At 45.0% G+C, this 16,742-nt stretch overlaps 1 long non-coding RNA gene across 1 annotated transcript; it reads right to left on the reverse strand.

Moving 5' to 3' along the window:
* Positions 1 to 11,826: 11,826 nt before the first annotated feature.
* LOC307199856 lies at positions 11,827 to 15,646 on the reverse strand. The gene is made up of 2 exons (XR_013832241.1): positions 15,143 to 15,646; positions 11,827 to 14,385 (listed from the first exon to the last, which is right to left on the reverse strand). It is a non-coding gene; the product is annotated as an uncharacterized lncRNA (long non-coding RNA).
* Between the last annotated feature and the right edge of the window lie 1,096 nt (positions 15,647 to 16,742).

Genomic DNA, 16,742 nt, shown 5'->3' on the forward strand with positions numbered 1-16,742 from the left:
TATTATTGCTTCAGAGCCCAAACACTCTTGTAATCATCTAAGAAAAGACTCTGCATCTGCTTCATCTGGAGGTAATGAAGCTTTTGTTTTCTGCGCCAACTCTTCAAGTCCAACATCTGACATGTTGGAGTGGGGGGAGTTTTTACAGATGGGCTAGCAGAATCTGCACTATTTCTGTGCTGAGTTGCCTCAACCCCCTTTCCCCTTTTGCATTCTCTAAGATCTTTAAACTGAATATTCTTGTGAACAGGAGGAATGCTGTCTGCAAATTCTTTCACAAGGAAGATACCCTCCACATTTCTGCTGGCTTGCAGATTCTTTGACAAGAGAGGCGCAGAAAGCAAGGATCTGTGTTACATAACTGCAAGATACACTCGTGCGTTTCCCAGAGCAGAGCAAATAAAAGAAAAGGGATAAGATGAGTATCAGGGATTAAGCCGGCAGCTCGAGACAAAAGACTTCTGACGAGATGCTGTTTTGTCTCTGAAGCTCAGGCCGAGGATGATAATTCATATGCTAGGTACTAGATCATGAGGCAATGAGGAATGCTTTTAAAATCCGCTTGATACTAGAATACTGAACATGAGGTAAAGGGGCTGGGGGGATTATTTCCAGATGTAGGTGGCACAACTATGAGACAGTTCATAATGGAACTCATGGCAAGAAAGGAGAATGTTGGTAAAGGAGACTGAAACAGGACACAAAGGGTTGTAGACCCACTGAAATGAATGGACCCAAGTCAGCCAGGCCCATTAATTTCAATGGGTTTACTCAGTGCTCTTTTAGTAGAACGGCAATGGTGCCCACCTAAGAGGTGCCACGGAGCTGAGTTCTGACCTGTCTTCAGTGTCCCACCAGCACTCCCCAGGCTCTGAGCCTTCCTCCTCTGATGCTTCCCTATGGGGTTCGCCAGCTAGTTCCTCTCGCCACTCCTTGCCACCCAGCCAGTCTCTGACAACAGGATGCTTCCTTGCTGTAGACAGTCTGCCTCCAACCCATGGACATCAACTGGAACAGTGTTTAGGGTAGAGCCCATATATGTTCATTTAAGCCATATCTGAGTCTCTGAATGGTGTTATATTAATGCCCCAGATGCCCCTTTGCATGTTCATTTATGAAGACCTGAAAAGGGTGAAAGCTTGCCTACCAACATATTTTTATGGGGTTTTTTGTGGGGGGATGTTAGCATCCAAAAGGCACATGCAAAGGGCTAATTGCAAGAGCAGTAGAACTCTGTGATGTCATGCACCTGAAGCAGTTATGGCAGTTATTTCCATTGGTTCAGTTGGTAGTACAGTCTTAGTAGTTGGAACAGCAGGTATGTTATATTGTGGTGGTGCCTGCCTCAGAGTTAGTTAGTCAGTAACAGTATAATCTATGTAAGGTGCTTTTAGCAACTTAAGAAACACCAACCTGCATTATATATTTAACCTGCAACTGTAAGTACACTAATGAAAAGTTAATTGAAGGGTCAAATGCATATTTCCGCATATATCTGCAAATGGAAACTAGAGTCTAATTCCCACATGCTGAACCTATGAAGCCTTCTGTATACACGTTTATATTCTCTGCTTATGGAGGTAGCAAGATATGTCATTGCTGATCGCATAATTGTAAGTTACATGATCTGAGAGAAATGAAGATATGGGCATGAAATGATTTAAAACAAAAACAGAAACACGTGGACTGATCTCTCCCCTAAGCCGGAGTGCTGTTGCATAATAGCGTAAAAAGTGCCTTCCTGGATCAGATGAAAGGCTCTTCCAGTTCTCCTGTTCTCATACAGAGAAATTCCGAATCCCACCACCACCAAAAAATCTGGTGCTAGTTTTGTGCCGCAAACCATATTTTGCGCTGGCACCCAAACTGAGTAATTGTCACTCAAAACAGGGTCACAAGTAAGTGGCCCCAAACCCAACCTTGTCCGATTGGCTCCAAACCAGTACCAAAATGGTGTGCCAGTTTGGTGCCATTTTGTGCCACAAGCCGCACTTTCTGTGCCACCCCCCAAACTGAGTAATTAACACTCAACCCGGGGGCCATAAGTGAGCACTTAAGTGGGAACTTAAGTGGGCTACGTGGGCGCTTTAGTTAGCTAACGCTGGCTAAATGGGGACTTAAGTTGGCTAAGTAGGGACTTAACCTAAGGGGACTTAGTCAACTTCAGCCACAGAAAGCAGGGTTTGAGGCACAAAATGACACCAAACCAGCATACCACTTTGGCACCTGTTTGGGGTCAATCGGACAAGTTTGGATTTTTGGCCATTTACTTGTGCCCCCAATTTGCTCGGTTTGGGGTGGTGGTGGCACAAAACATGGAGTTCACGGCACAAAACAGCACCAAACTAGCACTAAACTTGGGCATCAGTTTTTTGGGGGGAGACAAGAATTTTGGGGTCACATGTTAATGAAGCTCAACCAGATGCCTCTGGGAAGCCCGTAAGGACCTGAGCACAAGAGCACTTTCCTAACTGGCATTCAGCCCCCTGCTACCTCCAACTGTGGAGCTAGAACATAGCCATTGTGGCTGGTAGCCACCAGCAGGCATAGCCTCTTTGATCTTTTCCTTTCCCTCTTTGAAGGCCATCCAAGTTTCAGGGGCGGAGCTTCATGCTCTGGCACCAGGGGCAGAGAGCAGGTGGGGGCATGGCTGGTGCGCGTCCTGGGGTCATGGCGCCCAGGGCGGGGGGGGGCAGCCGCGATAGCAGCCGCGATGGCACCCCACTAGGACCGTGGTACCGGGGGCAGTGCACTCCCCCACCCCCTCTTCTTCGCCAGTGCCATGTTTATGGCCATGGCTGCATTTTGCCGTAACCACATTTTACAGTTTAAACTGTGGTCTGTGTGAAGTAGTATCTTGTACTTCCTGTCACTTCGTATTAGATGCTTTGGCTATTGGCTGTCACTCTGTTCCTCCCAGCCCACTGAGATTGGGGGAAGGCCAGGTTTTGACAAAGGAAGTGCTTTTATCAGTCTTCCATCCATTCTCTTAATTTCTGGAAAGTTGTTGGTGTTGTTTTCTTTTTTTCAAATGTTTATTTTATGAATTGGGATGTTGGAATGAGGGAAGGGGGGGAGCCACAAGGAGACAGTGTTTTCTTTTTCTTTTTTTACATCATAGAAGGAAACCATTGTGAGCTCAGCCAATATAGTGGTACCTCTGGTTATGGACTTAATTCGTTCCGGAGGTCCGTTCTTAACCTGAAACCGTTCTTAACCTGAGGTACCGCTTTAGCTAATGGGGCCTCCCGCTGCCACTGCACAATTTCTGTTCTCATCCTGAGGCAAAGTTCTTAACCTGAGGTACTACTTCTGGGTTAGCGGAGTCTGTAACCCGAAGTGTTTGTAACCCGAGGTTCCACTGTAGTGGGAACAACGGCAAGTCCATGACAAGCCTGCTAATTGTTGCTACTGTTTCAGCCAATCAGAGGTTGCTACATAATAGCTGGGCCATGTGGTTTCCAAAAGCCGTGTCTAGGGTTTGTCAGGGCTTTGCTTTCTACACTGCTTTATATAGCGACTGACAGGACAAGGCAACTTCAGCCCAGCAGAAAATGTTTATGGATTGCACCTTCCTTCTTTACTATCTTGCTGTCTTGAGTATCTTTCGTGTATAACAAAGTAATCAATTTTACAAGTATATCATTAGTTGCTGGCTCTTTTGAATGCAGGTCCATTTTGAAAACATGAGCATTAAAGTGCATGTGGAAGTTAAAACGATAGCCCTTGGCTGCCACCTAAAGGTTTTAAGTGTCACTATGAAAGGATACCCTCCTGTTGAAAAATAGCTATCACATTTTGTTCAAGATGATTTCACCTCCTGTCTTTACAAGAAACATCCAGCCTCTTTACTGCAAGTGAGAGGTGGTCATACTAGGTACATATGCCTGAGCCTTCCCATCTGCCGATGTTCTGGCCTTGTAGCAACAGATTCAAAATTAGGATAATGAAAACATAAACAGCAACACACTGGGAGTTAACACATATAATAGTGGTGCCCTATGTAGATACTGGGAGTGCCCTATGTATAAGGGACGCGGGTGGCGCTGTGGGTAAAATCTCAGCACCTAGGACTTGCCGATCGCATGGTCGGCGGTTCGAATCCCCGCGGCGGGGTGAGCTCCCGTCGTTTGGTCCCAGCTCCTGCCCACCTAGCAGTTCGAAAGCACCCTTAAGTGCAAGTAGATAAATAGGTACCGCTTTATAGTGGGAAGGTAAACAGCGTTTCCATGTGCTGCTCTGGTGCCGGTTCGCCAGCTGCAGCTTCGTCACGCTGGGCACATGACCCGGAAGTGTCTGCGGACAGCGCTGGCTCCCGGCCTCTAGAGTGAGATGAGCGCACAACCCTAGAGTCTGTCAAGACTGGCCCGTACGGGCAGGGGTACCTTTACCTTTTACCTTTATGTAGATACAATCCTTGCATCATCGTGCCATGCAGACTATTTCACACACACAAATGTCTTTCATAGATAATTACTTTACCCTACAAATATTATGATACCTTGGTTTTCGAACAGCTTAGTTCTCAAACGTTTTGCCTCCCGAACACTGCAAACCTCGGAAGTGAGTGTTCCGGTTTGTGAACTATTTTTGGAAGCTGAACATCCAACGGGACTTCTGTGCCTTCCGATTCACTGTGGGAGCTTCTTGCAGCCAACCAGAAGTCACGCTTTGGTTTCCGAACGTTTTGGAAGTTGAACAGACTTCCGGAACAGATTCTGTTCGACTTCTGAGGTATGACTGTATACAGATACTTTTATGAAAGCACAATATGTTTGTTTCATCATGCACTACCAGTTGCCTGGTGGTACCATAAAAATTTAGTACCTTGCAGCAAACTTCCAAGATGCGCTGTCATGAAATGGTATGTACACTATGACAGCATCTCAGAAGTACCATGCATCAGAATATAGGAAGAGCCGTGCTGAATGCATCCAAAGACCTTGTCCAGAATCCTTTTCCTCACGGTGACCGATCAGGTGCCTATCAGAAGCCCAAAGAGTAGCACTCTCCCATTAATGTTTCCCAGCAATTGTATTCAGATGCTTATTGCCTATCTCAGAGCAGTGTAAGATTCCACGGGTTCCAGGTGCTTACCCAGGTTTCATGTTTGCTTCAGAAATTAGGCACATTGGAGACTGTATTGTCTTTATAATATATGGTTTATTTACACATGTATACAACCTGAGTCTACAATGGAGGAATTTCCACCATTCACATCCTATGAGGGTCAGGGGCGCCGACTTATAAAAAATATTGGGGGGGCGGGGGCCCATACCGACTTATAAAAAATATTGGGGGGCCCAAGACCTCCAAACCGCTGCTGCTGGGGGAACGAAAGGGGCGAGCCCCGGGCTGCCCCGACCTTAAGTGAACCTGTGAGGGCCCGCCCTTTGCGGCAGCCGATTGGCTGCCGCCGTGGGCGGTGAATATTAATGAGCTAGGGGGAATCCCCGCTAGCCAGCCCCGCGAGATTGTTGATGGGTCGAGAGCCCGCAACCCCACCCCCTCTCTAGATTGGGAGTGGCTTTGTTTTTCTTAAATTATTGGGGGCGGAGCCCCCCCAAACGAATTTTTGAGGGGGCTCGGGCCCCCTCAGGCCCCATGGAGTCGGCGCCTATGATGAGGGTCTGGCTTCCCTTAAGGGAAGCATTCCCTTAAGGGAAGCATTGGATTCAAAGGACAGCAAAAAGACACTTTCTGTGTCTAGTTCCAGCTTGTCCTCCCCCAACTTCCATGGAGTTCTGCCCTTCCTTTTCCTTCCCACTGCTAACCACCTCTAAGGACCTCCCCCCAGCCTATGTCATTCAAAGTGCAAACCCGAAACCTGGCCTTTGTCTGTTGCCATTGGCCTTTGCCTCTGCTTCTCACTCAGAGCTGGAGTGTTTCCATTGCCAATCATTCTTAATGGCCCAGTACTCTGTTCCCTTTGTTTGTTGCTGATGCCCCATCTTCTAAGATGACCTCCTGAACCCAGAAACCAGGTTTGGCCTGTGTTTTTGTCACTGCTAGATTCAGCGTTTGGCAGCTTTCCTTAATACTCCGAACATTGATTTATTCCTATCATTTATTAAATCTAAGGATGGGGGGGATCTCCAACTTATAAACTCATAACACATTTAGGGGGATCTATCCCCCTCCAAACACTCATAACACCAGCAATCATGATTAGTAGCCTGATAACCTTTGCCCTTCATGAATTTGTCTGCTCTCCATATAAAGCATTCTTACATCTTGTCTAGTTTAACTATGTGCTGTGTGAAGAAATACTTTTTCCTCTCCTGAATATCCCACCATTCAGCTTCAATGGATGACCCAATGTTCTAGTATTATGAAATGCTGGAGGATCAAATCTTCCTATCCAATTTCTCCACCCGTGAATAATTTTATAAACCCCTATTATGTCTGCCATCACTCACCATTTTTTTCCCAAGCTAATTATGTCAGCCATTATAGTTTTTCCTCATAGAAGAGTTGCTCCAGCCCTTCTTCCACCTCTGAAATACCTTTTTTGAGATGTGGCGATTGAAACTGTAAACAGTACACCAAATGTCGTAACCTTTGCACTTCTGTGGCTCAGCGTTAAAGCACGTTCTTTGTATGTTGGATTCCTGCATCTCCAGTTAGGGTTAGGGAAGGAATCCTTCCTGACAGCTGGTGTGCTGCTGCCAGTCAGTGCAGACAACACTGCTCTAGATTGATCAGTGTTCCAACTCAGTATACAGCAGCCTCCTATGTGTGGCAACAGAACAGATTAGTAGAAAGGTGTTATGGTATTGGCAGTTTTATTTCTGCTTCTCTTCCTAACGATACCCCAATGTGGAATTCATTGTTTTCACAACAGCTGCACAGTATTTTCAACAAGCTGTGCTTCGTGACCCCAAGATGCTCTTCCTGGATGATGATGATGATGATTGCCCCAGTGGTGCATCACATTACCTTTGCTTACATTCAATTGCATTTTAATTTGCACTCCCCCAGTTGGAAATGATCCCTTTAAAGCATTTCACTATATCTTTTTATTCTTACCACCCTAAAACATGCACAGATGCATATGCATTCACCACACACGATTGAGTACATGCTCCACATGCAATTTTCCCATACTGAAGCCATATCTGTCTAAGGCATTTGCCCTAAAAGATTTCTTTTTCCTCTTTTGTAGTGTGAGAGATTTCAAAAGATGGTTGATGCAGAGGAGTCAGCAAAGGATTCCTTATCTCTCTTCCACTACCCATCAGAACATTTTGTACTTTCCCTTGATCAAAATTGTTTCAGAATCATTTGTATTAAAAGCTGTGGACGTAAATTAGCTCAGCCAGACATCAACTACCAAGGGATGAAGGACGTTTCAATTCTTTCCACCCCCGTAAATACCGCACTGCCTTCCTGTTATCCCAATTTGGGAAAATGTCGCGTTTGACTCGGGTAGAATTCCCTGTGGACATACTTGGATGAAGCAAAAGTGGCCCCACTAAAAAGGATGAGTGATTTTAAGAGCCATATAAAACACCACTATTTCCTCAACAGCGGGAACAATCCAGGCCACCAACTTCAGTTTGAGCTATATTCCAATGAGGGTCTTACCATGTCCTCCTATTAAAATTGCTCAGAAACCTGAAGAACTGGGTACACCTTGAGGCAATCTACCCAGGGATGCTGTCATGCTACCTGTAGATGAGTGCCACACCCCATGGTCACATTTGACTGGACTTAACTGTCCAGGGGTCCTTTACCTTTACCTTTTACATAATGAGAGCACCTTACAGGCACCAAGTATGCAATAATAATAATAATAATAATAATAATAATAATAATAATTAATTTATACCCCGCCCATCTGGCTGGGCTTCCCCAGCCACTCTGGGTGGCTTCCAACCAAATATTAAAATACAGTAATACATCAAACATTAAGCTTCCCCAAACAGGGCTGCCTTCAGATGTCTTCTAAAAGTTTGGTAGTTGTTGTTCTCTTTGACATCTGGTGGGAGGGCGTTCCACAGGGCAGGCGCCACCAACCTGATCTCGTTTTTTGACAGAATTACAAGCCTGGTAGATGAAGGGAACGCAGTGGATGTAGCCTACCTTGATTTCAGCAAGGCATTTGACAAGGTGCCCCATGATATTCTTGTAAAGAAGCTGGTAAAATGCGGACTTGACTATGCTACCACTCAGTGGATTTGTAACTGGCTGACTGACCGAACCCAAAGGGTGCTCATCAATGGTTCCTCTTCATCCTGGAGAAGAGTGACTAGTGGGGTGCCACAGGGTTCTGTCTTGGGCCCGGTCTTATTCAACATCTTTATCAATGACTTGGATGATGGACTCAAGGGCATCCTGATCAAATTTGCAGATGACGCCAAACTGGGAGGGGTGGCTAATACCCCAGAGGACAGGATCACACTTCAAAACGACCTTGACAGATTAGAGAACTGGGCCAAAACAAACAAGATGAATTTTAACAGGGAGAAATGTAAAGTATTGCACTTAGGCAAAAAAAATGAGAGGCACAAATACAAGATGGGTGACACCTGGCTTGAGAGCAGTACATGTGAAAAGGACCTAGGAGTCTTGGTTGACCACAAACTTGACATGAGCCAACAGTGTGACGCGGCAGCTAAAAAAGCCAATGCAATTCTGGGCTGCATCAATAGGAGTATAGCATCTAGATCAAGGGAAGTAATAGTGCCACTGTATTCTGCTCTGGTCAGACTTCACCTGGAGTACTGTGTCCAGTTCTGGGCACCACAGTTCAAGAAGGACACTGACAAACGGGAACGTGTCCAGAGGAGGGCAACCAAAATGGTCAAAGGCCTGGAAACGATGCCTTATGAGGAACGGCTAAGGGAGCTGGGCATGTTTAGCCTGGAGAAGAAGAGGTTAAGGGGTGATATGATAGCCATGTTCAAATATATAAAAGGATGTCACATAGAGGAGGGAGAAAGGTTGTTTTCTGCTGCTCCAGAGAAGCGGACACAGAGCAATGGATCCAAACTACAAGAAAGAAGATTCCACCTAAACATTAGGAAGAACTTCCTGACAGTAAGAGCTGTTCGACAGTGGAATTTGCTGCCAAGGAGTGTGGTGGAGTCTCCTTCTTTGGAGGTCCTTAAGCAGAGGCTTGACAACCATATGTCAGGAGTGCTCTGATGGTGTTTCCTGCTTGGCAGGGGGTTGGACTCGATGGCCCTTGTGGTCTCTTCCAACTCTACGATTCTATGATTCTATGAGAAGGCCCTCTGCCTGGTTCCCTGTAATTTGGCTTCTCGCAGTGAGGGAACCGCCAGAAGGCCCTTGGAGGACTTCCGGGTTAGTGCCTCCGTCAATGGCGGAGCTCCTCCGATCGGGAGGAACCAGCTCCGTGAAAAACATGGTCTGACCGCCACGGCAACGGCGGAGACCCTTAGAAATCTCAGACGGGAGAAGTCTGTGAACCTGGGATTCGGCTGGCACCTTTAGCGCCCACCTACTCGTGGGGAGACCCGGTATCGGGAATCCGGAGCGACATGGGGTGAGAGGCGCGGTGCTTTGAATCGACCGCTTATTTCACGGAGCGAAGCCGCATTGCCACTGTCGGAGAGCGCTGACTTTTTTCCTGTGGACAATTGGATTCTAAACAACAACCCGTGAGTAGAACGGGAAATTGAGCTTTTAAATAATTTAATTTGGCACCGAACGGGAAGGTCTAAACAGGAAGTCCACATTCCCTTTCTGTAAATAGACTGAAGCAAAGTAGTTACTAACTAAGGTTTTGGAAAGTCTCGTGTAAAGGATTAAAACTCCACTGATTGAAACCATCAATTCTGACCAAGTGAACTTGCAGGAGAAGGTGGAAAATTAAAGATTGAAGCATCACGTCTCTGAACCTGGGAACAGTTTGCAAAAAGTCTATCGACGGTAAACAGGACAAATTTGACAGCTAGCTTTAACTTGACAGCTAGCTTAAATTTGACAGTTGGCATTAATTTGACAGCTAGCTTTAAAAGAAAGACATTGTTTCTATTGTCTGCTTCTGCACTTAAAAAGAAGAAAAAGTAACTGGGAACTGTTATTAATTTACTTTTGGAATTGTGCTGGAAAGGATTGATACAAATTGAGACTGCTTCCCTCAAGAGGGAGTTTTGGGACATTGTTACAAGTGTGCAGCTGCGAAATTACTCTGAAGATAAGGACTGTGAGAAACTAGTTTTGACCTTGAATTTCTTAAGAATGTCGGTAAAGGAAGAAGTAGCGTCTGCTTTGAATAGGACAATTTATCTGCTGGGAAAGCTGCATAAACAGATAGATGTCACGGCTACTAATATTGATATCTTGGGAACAAAAGTGGGCATCAGCATTGAAGTCGACAAGAACCCGGCACAAGAATCTTTCTTAACTGAACAAATTGATGAATTAGAGAAGGAGAAAGTTGCTGTTGTTGCTGTTGTTGAATATAAAGCGAAATGTGGGGGAGCTTTAACCCTAAAGAGGCAAATGGAGGATTACAACTTGAGGCCTTATATGACTGTAATTAGGAGAAGCCAGTTTTTGAAGATGGGTGCCTGGCCTGATCTGGAAAAGGAAAAGTGGAGAGATCCCTTTATGCAGGGATCAAATGACTTTTGGAATATGAATTTGAGCCAGGAGGAAATTGGAGCTTTGGGGGCCTTTGGACTTGGAAGAAATGTGAAACAAGGTTTGGAATACTTTATGGGCCCTAGCTTTAATTATGGAAACCTGGCAGACTTGTCAAGAAGGAATATAAGCATCGTTGGGTTGGAGCTCCCCCGAGATCTGCTTTTTAGCACCAAAGTTTATCAAGAAGATCGGCAGAAGGGAAATGAAGAAGAGTTAAGAGCCTCGGATATCAGATCTCCAGGTTGATGGACGCTGGGAGGTTGATGGAACTGAGGGCAGGGGCCGGGACCGGGGAGGGGAGACGGAGGAAAGAAATTGGGGATTTAAAGTGTATATAAGGGATTTTTTAAAATAAAAAAAAATTAATGAGAAATGGAAAAATCGTGGAATGAAATTTTTATGACCCTAGTTTTAATGAGAAATAAGATTAAATAAAGTAAAAATGGATAATTAATTGGTGAAAGAAGAGAATGTTAAACTACAGTATATTAAGATAAATTATTAGGATAAAAACAAGGATGAAGGATTTTCTGGAATATCTAACTGAATCAGAATACAAAGAGGGGAGGTGTGAGGAGGTCAAGGAAATAAGTTAAAGAAGGAAAGTTATGTAAAGGTTTGATTTGTTCTTTTCTTTTCTTTTCTTTTTCTTTTCCCCTTGATTCTATGCATATTTTTTTGCTTGTTTTTTGTCTGTTTTCCATTTTTTATCTTTTTCTTTTGATGTGACTTGTTTTTATGTATTGCTTTCTTTTTTGGTTTAATTGGGTGTTTTTTTGTTGTGATTTATGTAACCTTTAAAATTTTAATTAAAATCTTTAAAAAAAAACCAGAAGGCCCTTGGCACTGGACCTCAGTGTCCAGGTAGAATGATGGGGGTGGAGACGCTCCTTCAGATATACTGGGCCGAGGCCATTTAGGGCTTTAAAGATCAGCACCAACACTTTGAATTGTGCTCGGAAACGTACTGGGAGCCAGTGTAGGTTTTTCAAGACCGGTGTTATGTGGTCTGTTATGTGTTATGTGGTTTTATATGGTAGGTGTTATGCAAACAACAATGGGATGGAAATAATGGCGTGGAAGTAGCAACAGTACCTTCCCATATCCAAACAAAGTAATGCCTGTGTGGTGCCACCCTTACTTCAATCCCTCCTCCAAATTCACCTTTTTGGCGACACCTATGACCAGTGCTTTTTTTTCTAAAAAAAAAATAAAAATGTTTAGGGGTATTCTCATTTGACTCGGGGAAAATCACCACTTTATAGTTCAAATTGGGGGAAATAAATACAGTAAATAGACAAAAACACAAAGATTCACAAAATGTTTAGGGGTATTCGTCCCCCTGCGTGTGCCCCCCCCAAAAAAGTACTGCCTATGACACAACACCCTTGAGTCTCAGGCCCTCCTGCAACTAAATCCCTAAGCCTGAAATGCATATAACTGAAAGAACCACATATTGCTTCCCTGCTTCCCCCTGCCTCCACTTCCCTCCTTTTCCTCTGTTTTTCTTCTGTGCTGAATGTTATAGACAGTAAGCTCTTCCAGGCAGGGACTAGTCCATTGTGCTCCATAAAGTACTGTGCACAATGATGATGCTATATCTAAATCATGCCATGAAATAACTAGATAACTGGAGAAGTGTCATTCTCTGCTCTCTCCCTCTTATCCTTCCCCTAGGTTTGTTCCTAGCTCCACTAATCCTAGGCTTTCTATTCCTTTCTGCTCCCGTATACTCTTTCCTCCACTGTCCCTTTTATTAAAAGTAGGTTATCTCTGCCCATGCTGCTTTCAATCTGATTGTAAAGCTCAGAGACAATTTAACAAGGCAGCGCTAATGCCCTCGAGCTTGCTGCCCTGCCAGAGGTCTCTTGGGAGCTGCACTGGCTGGTACAGCCATGTACCCTCTTGTAGACTGTGTGGGGCTGAGCAGGGGGGTTACTTAGGAAGGGACAGACACAGATCGCTCTCTCTTCCTTTTGCCTGGCTCAGAACAGTATTGGTAACTGCAGCAGCTCAAGCAACTATTGCACCTCAATAGGAAATCAAATGGAGAAGACTGGTAAGAGGAACGGAATTAAAGGAATGGAGGGTGTTAAGTTGTGGGTGAACATATCAGACAACACAGCGATTCTTCAAACGGCTCTTCTTTATTCGGAGGCCAGAACAGAACTGAGCTGAAGGGTTCAGTCAGCCTGCTTATATAGAGCTCCAGTACAATGTAACTGTAACAATTTTCTAAAACTATCCAATCACTGAACGTCACTTTCGATCCCTTATTTGCATAACTATCTACAGTATCCCCCTGCTGGCCCAGGGTGAGAACTTCAGTACATAACAGAGGGCAAATCTGAAAAGTATGGGTAGGGAAGAGATGTGGATGCAATTTAAATCTGATGTTAAACCTGTACAGTTGGTAGAGCATGAGACTCTTAATCACAGGGTCATGGGCAAAAGATTCCTACATTGTAGGGAGTTGGGCTAGCAGTAGTAGTCCTTTCCAACTGTACAATACTATGCTTCTCTAATAAGGTGTGTCAACATGAATCTGTCATAGGTATAAATATATCAATAAACTACACCACACATAAATCTAACAGGATGATATATAAGGTTTGCTGGTTATGTAATCCAGCCTCATATTAGGCAAGGGGGCTCAAGACATTGCTGTGGCCTGTTCCCTCTCCTACCCACCAGACTATTGCCAATAATAATATCATATGCAGCTGCTTCACATGTCAAACTCCAGAAGTGCAACTTACAAAGGCCTGTTCTGAATTTTGAGTTGAAAAGGTGCTAAAACCACGAGGAGGAAATGCAGTACTTTTACTGTATGTAGAGATACCCTTTATAGTTCAAAGATCCACCTGCTGCCATGGCCCAGTGATGATAAACATGTGTGGGCAGAATAGTGTGCAATATGTAGAACAGAACTATTTTCAATGATGAACTATTCCAGATAGTAACATGGTGATAAATACAATCATTGCACCTTGCAATCGCAATGTAATCATGTTGATTACATTCTTACATAGTAAACCTGTGTAAAGTTTTTTTTGAAAATAAAATAAAATACTGGGGTTGGTGGGTCTTCAGTTTTGAGAATATTTGCCAGGAGTGTGCATTATGTTTGGATGAATCTCAGCTCCCAAGGAGAAGTTGAATACTGCATCTCAGAGGGATTTTCGGCTTATTGGAGGTGAAGCAGGATCTGTACAATGAAGCGAGTCCAAGCAGGGACCCCTGAAGCACTTTGTGGCACCTTGGCAATCCAAAGCAAGCTTCCGCTGAAGGCAAATTAAATGTCTTTAAACTTACCTTAATGCCAGGGTGGGATGATGGAAGAATAGAGAGCAAACATCAGAGTTGGAAAAAGCGGGTGGAGAGCTCTATTGAGAGTGATGGGATTCAAGTTAGCTGCAAATATCTTCTCCCAGTGGTTTCAATGGGATTTAAGCATGACTAACTTTCTTTGGATGGGGGCCAGAGTGTATTTTTAAAGGCAGGCCAGATGGCAGCTCTTCCACTTGAAATTAGAGAGAGAGGGAGAGAGAGGGAGGGGGGTTCTCTCTGCGCATGTATGTGCAGAAAAAAAGAGCAGCTTTCTATCCTGAAACAAAAATTATGTGGTTTTTGTTTATTTTGTAGAGTTCTATCCCACCTTTCCAAAAGGCCCTCAGGCAGTTTACAATAAAAATAAGCAGCAGCAATGGTATAGTTTGAAAGAGGTCACAGAAGGCCCTTGCTGCTAAAAGAAATAATAGAAATTATCTATGGTTATTGCAGGGACGCAGGTGGCGCTGTGGGTTAAAGCCTCAGCGCCTAGGACTTGCCGATCGAAAGGTTGGCGGTTCGAATCCCTGCGGCGGGGTGCGCTCCCGCTGCTCGGTCCCAGCGCCTGCCAACCTAGCAGTTCGAAAGCACCTCCGGGTGCAAGTAGATAAATAGGGACCGCTTACCAGCGGGAAGGTAAATGGCGTTTCCGTGTGCGGCTCTGGCTCGCCAGAGCAGCAATGTCACGCTGGCCACGTGACCCGGAAGTGTCTCCGGACAGCGCTGGCCCCTGGCCTCTTAAGTGAGATGGGCGCACAACCCCAGAGTCTGTCAAGACTGGCCCGTACGGGCAGGGGTACGTTTACCTTTACTTTATGGTTATTGCAGGGACGCAGGTGGCGCTGTGGGTTAAAGCCTCAGCGCCTAGGGCTTGCCGATCGAAAGGTCGGCGGTTCGAATCCCTGCGGCGGGGTGCGCTCCCGCAGCTCGGTCCCAGCGCCTGCCAACCTAGCAGTTCGAAAGCACCTCCGGGTGCAAGTAGATAAATAGGGACCGCTTACCAGCGGGAAGGTAAACGGCGTTTCCGTGTGCGGCTCTGGCTCTGGCTCTGGCCAGAGCAGCGATGTCACGCTGGCCACGTGACCCGGAAGTGTCTCCGGACAGCGCTGGCCCCTGGCCTCTTAAGTGAGATGGGCGCACAACCCCAGAGTCTGTCAAGACTGGCCCGTACGGGCAGGGGTACCTTTACCTTTACCTATGGTTATTGCAGGGGTCAGTAGCTCCTTTCGAGCTAGTTTTCCAAAGACATCATAGGTGTCCCCTGGTGAGGCACTCAGAGAGAAATGCATCTAGATTAAATGTAATAAATAAGCCAGTAGTACATTATATTTATTAATTTTACTAACAATGGGGACTCAAGGTAGCCTCTGGGACTTACTTAGGCCCCACCCTTATCCTTAGGCCCCAACCTCACCAGTCCTGACTGCACCCCCCTCATACACGTTGGTTTGGCTGGAATCTTTCCATGAATTGTGATAATGTATCTCGCTTGCCTGTATTGAGGGTGAAGATATGGGGGGTGGGGCGGGTTTGTTGAAACCGTTTGCTTTTGCATTGGTGGAATGTATGGTACTATACAAAAGCAAGAGCAGCATCCATTGCTTTGCTTGGCGCCTCTGGCCCCAATCAAAACCGGCATGTCCGTCCCCCCAAAAAGTGACTCATGAGCAGCCCCATCCCTGGTTTATCTTGTCAAAATAACTCACGTTATCAAAATAACTCACCTGGCTTGAGAGGAGTACATGTGAAAAGGATCTAGGAGTCTTGGTTGACCACAAACTTGACATGAGCCAACAGTGTGACGCGGCAGCTAAAAAAGCCAATGCAATTCTGGGCTGCATCAATAGGAGTATAGCATCTAGATCAAGGGAAGTAATAGTGCCACTGTATTCTGCTCTGGTCAGACCTCACCTGGAGTACTGTGTCCAGTTCTGGGCACCACAGTTCAAGAAGGACACTGACAAACTGGAACGTGTCCAGAGGAGGGCAACCAAAATGGTCAAAGGCCTGGAAACGATGCCTTATGAGGAACGGCTAAGGGAGCTGGGCATGTTTAGCCTGGAGAAGAGGAGGTTAAGGGGTGATATGATAGCCATGTTCAAATATATAAAAGGATGTCACATAGAGGAGGGAGAAAGGTTGTTTCCTGCTGCTCCAGAGAAGCGGACATGGAGCAATGGTTCCAAACTACAAGAAAGAAGATTCCACCTAAACATTAGGAAGAACTTCCTGACAGTAAGAGCTGTTCGACAGTGGAATTTGCTGCCAAGGAGTGTGGTGGAGTCTCCTTCTTTGGAGGTCTTTAAGCAGAGGCTTGACAACCATATGTCAGGAGTGCTCTGATGGTGTTTCCTGCTTGGCAGGGGGTTGGACTCGATGGCCCTTGTGGTCTCTTCCAACTCTATGATTCTATGATTCTATGATTCACGTCTCCCTTCTCAATTCTGACTCACCCATTTCATTTTCATGTTTTGGCTGCTGGTTACTTTAATTGAATTGTTCAAAAGCTGTAATAAAAAAAATCTTCAGTTAAAACTATAAAAGGATTTTATAAAAATCAAATAGAAATAATGCATCCTTAACGCCTCCCCCCCCCCCCAGATGATGGAGAAATTGTGTTGGAATTGGTAAATTTTACAATTGGTCATGAAAGGAAACATTCAAATGCTGGTCAGTGGTTTGTTTGGTTTTTTTTTTTATTGATTTACACAATTAAAAATTCTCATAATCTACATAATTTATAGAAAAGACAAAAACCCAAGAATTCAAAAAAAAAGACAAAAACCCACACACCC

The sequence above is a fragment of the Podarcis cretensis genome (assembly GCF_951804945.1).
Source record: "Podarcis cretensis genome assembly, chromosome: 12".
Classification (NCBI taxonomy): Eukaryota; Metazoa; Chordata; class Lepidosauria; order Squamata; family Lacertidae; genus Podarcis; species Podarcis cretensis.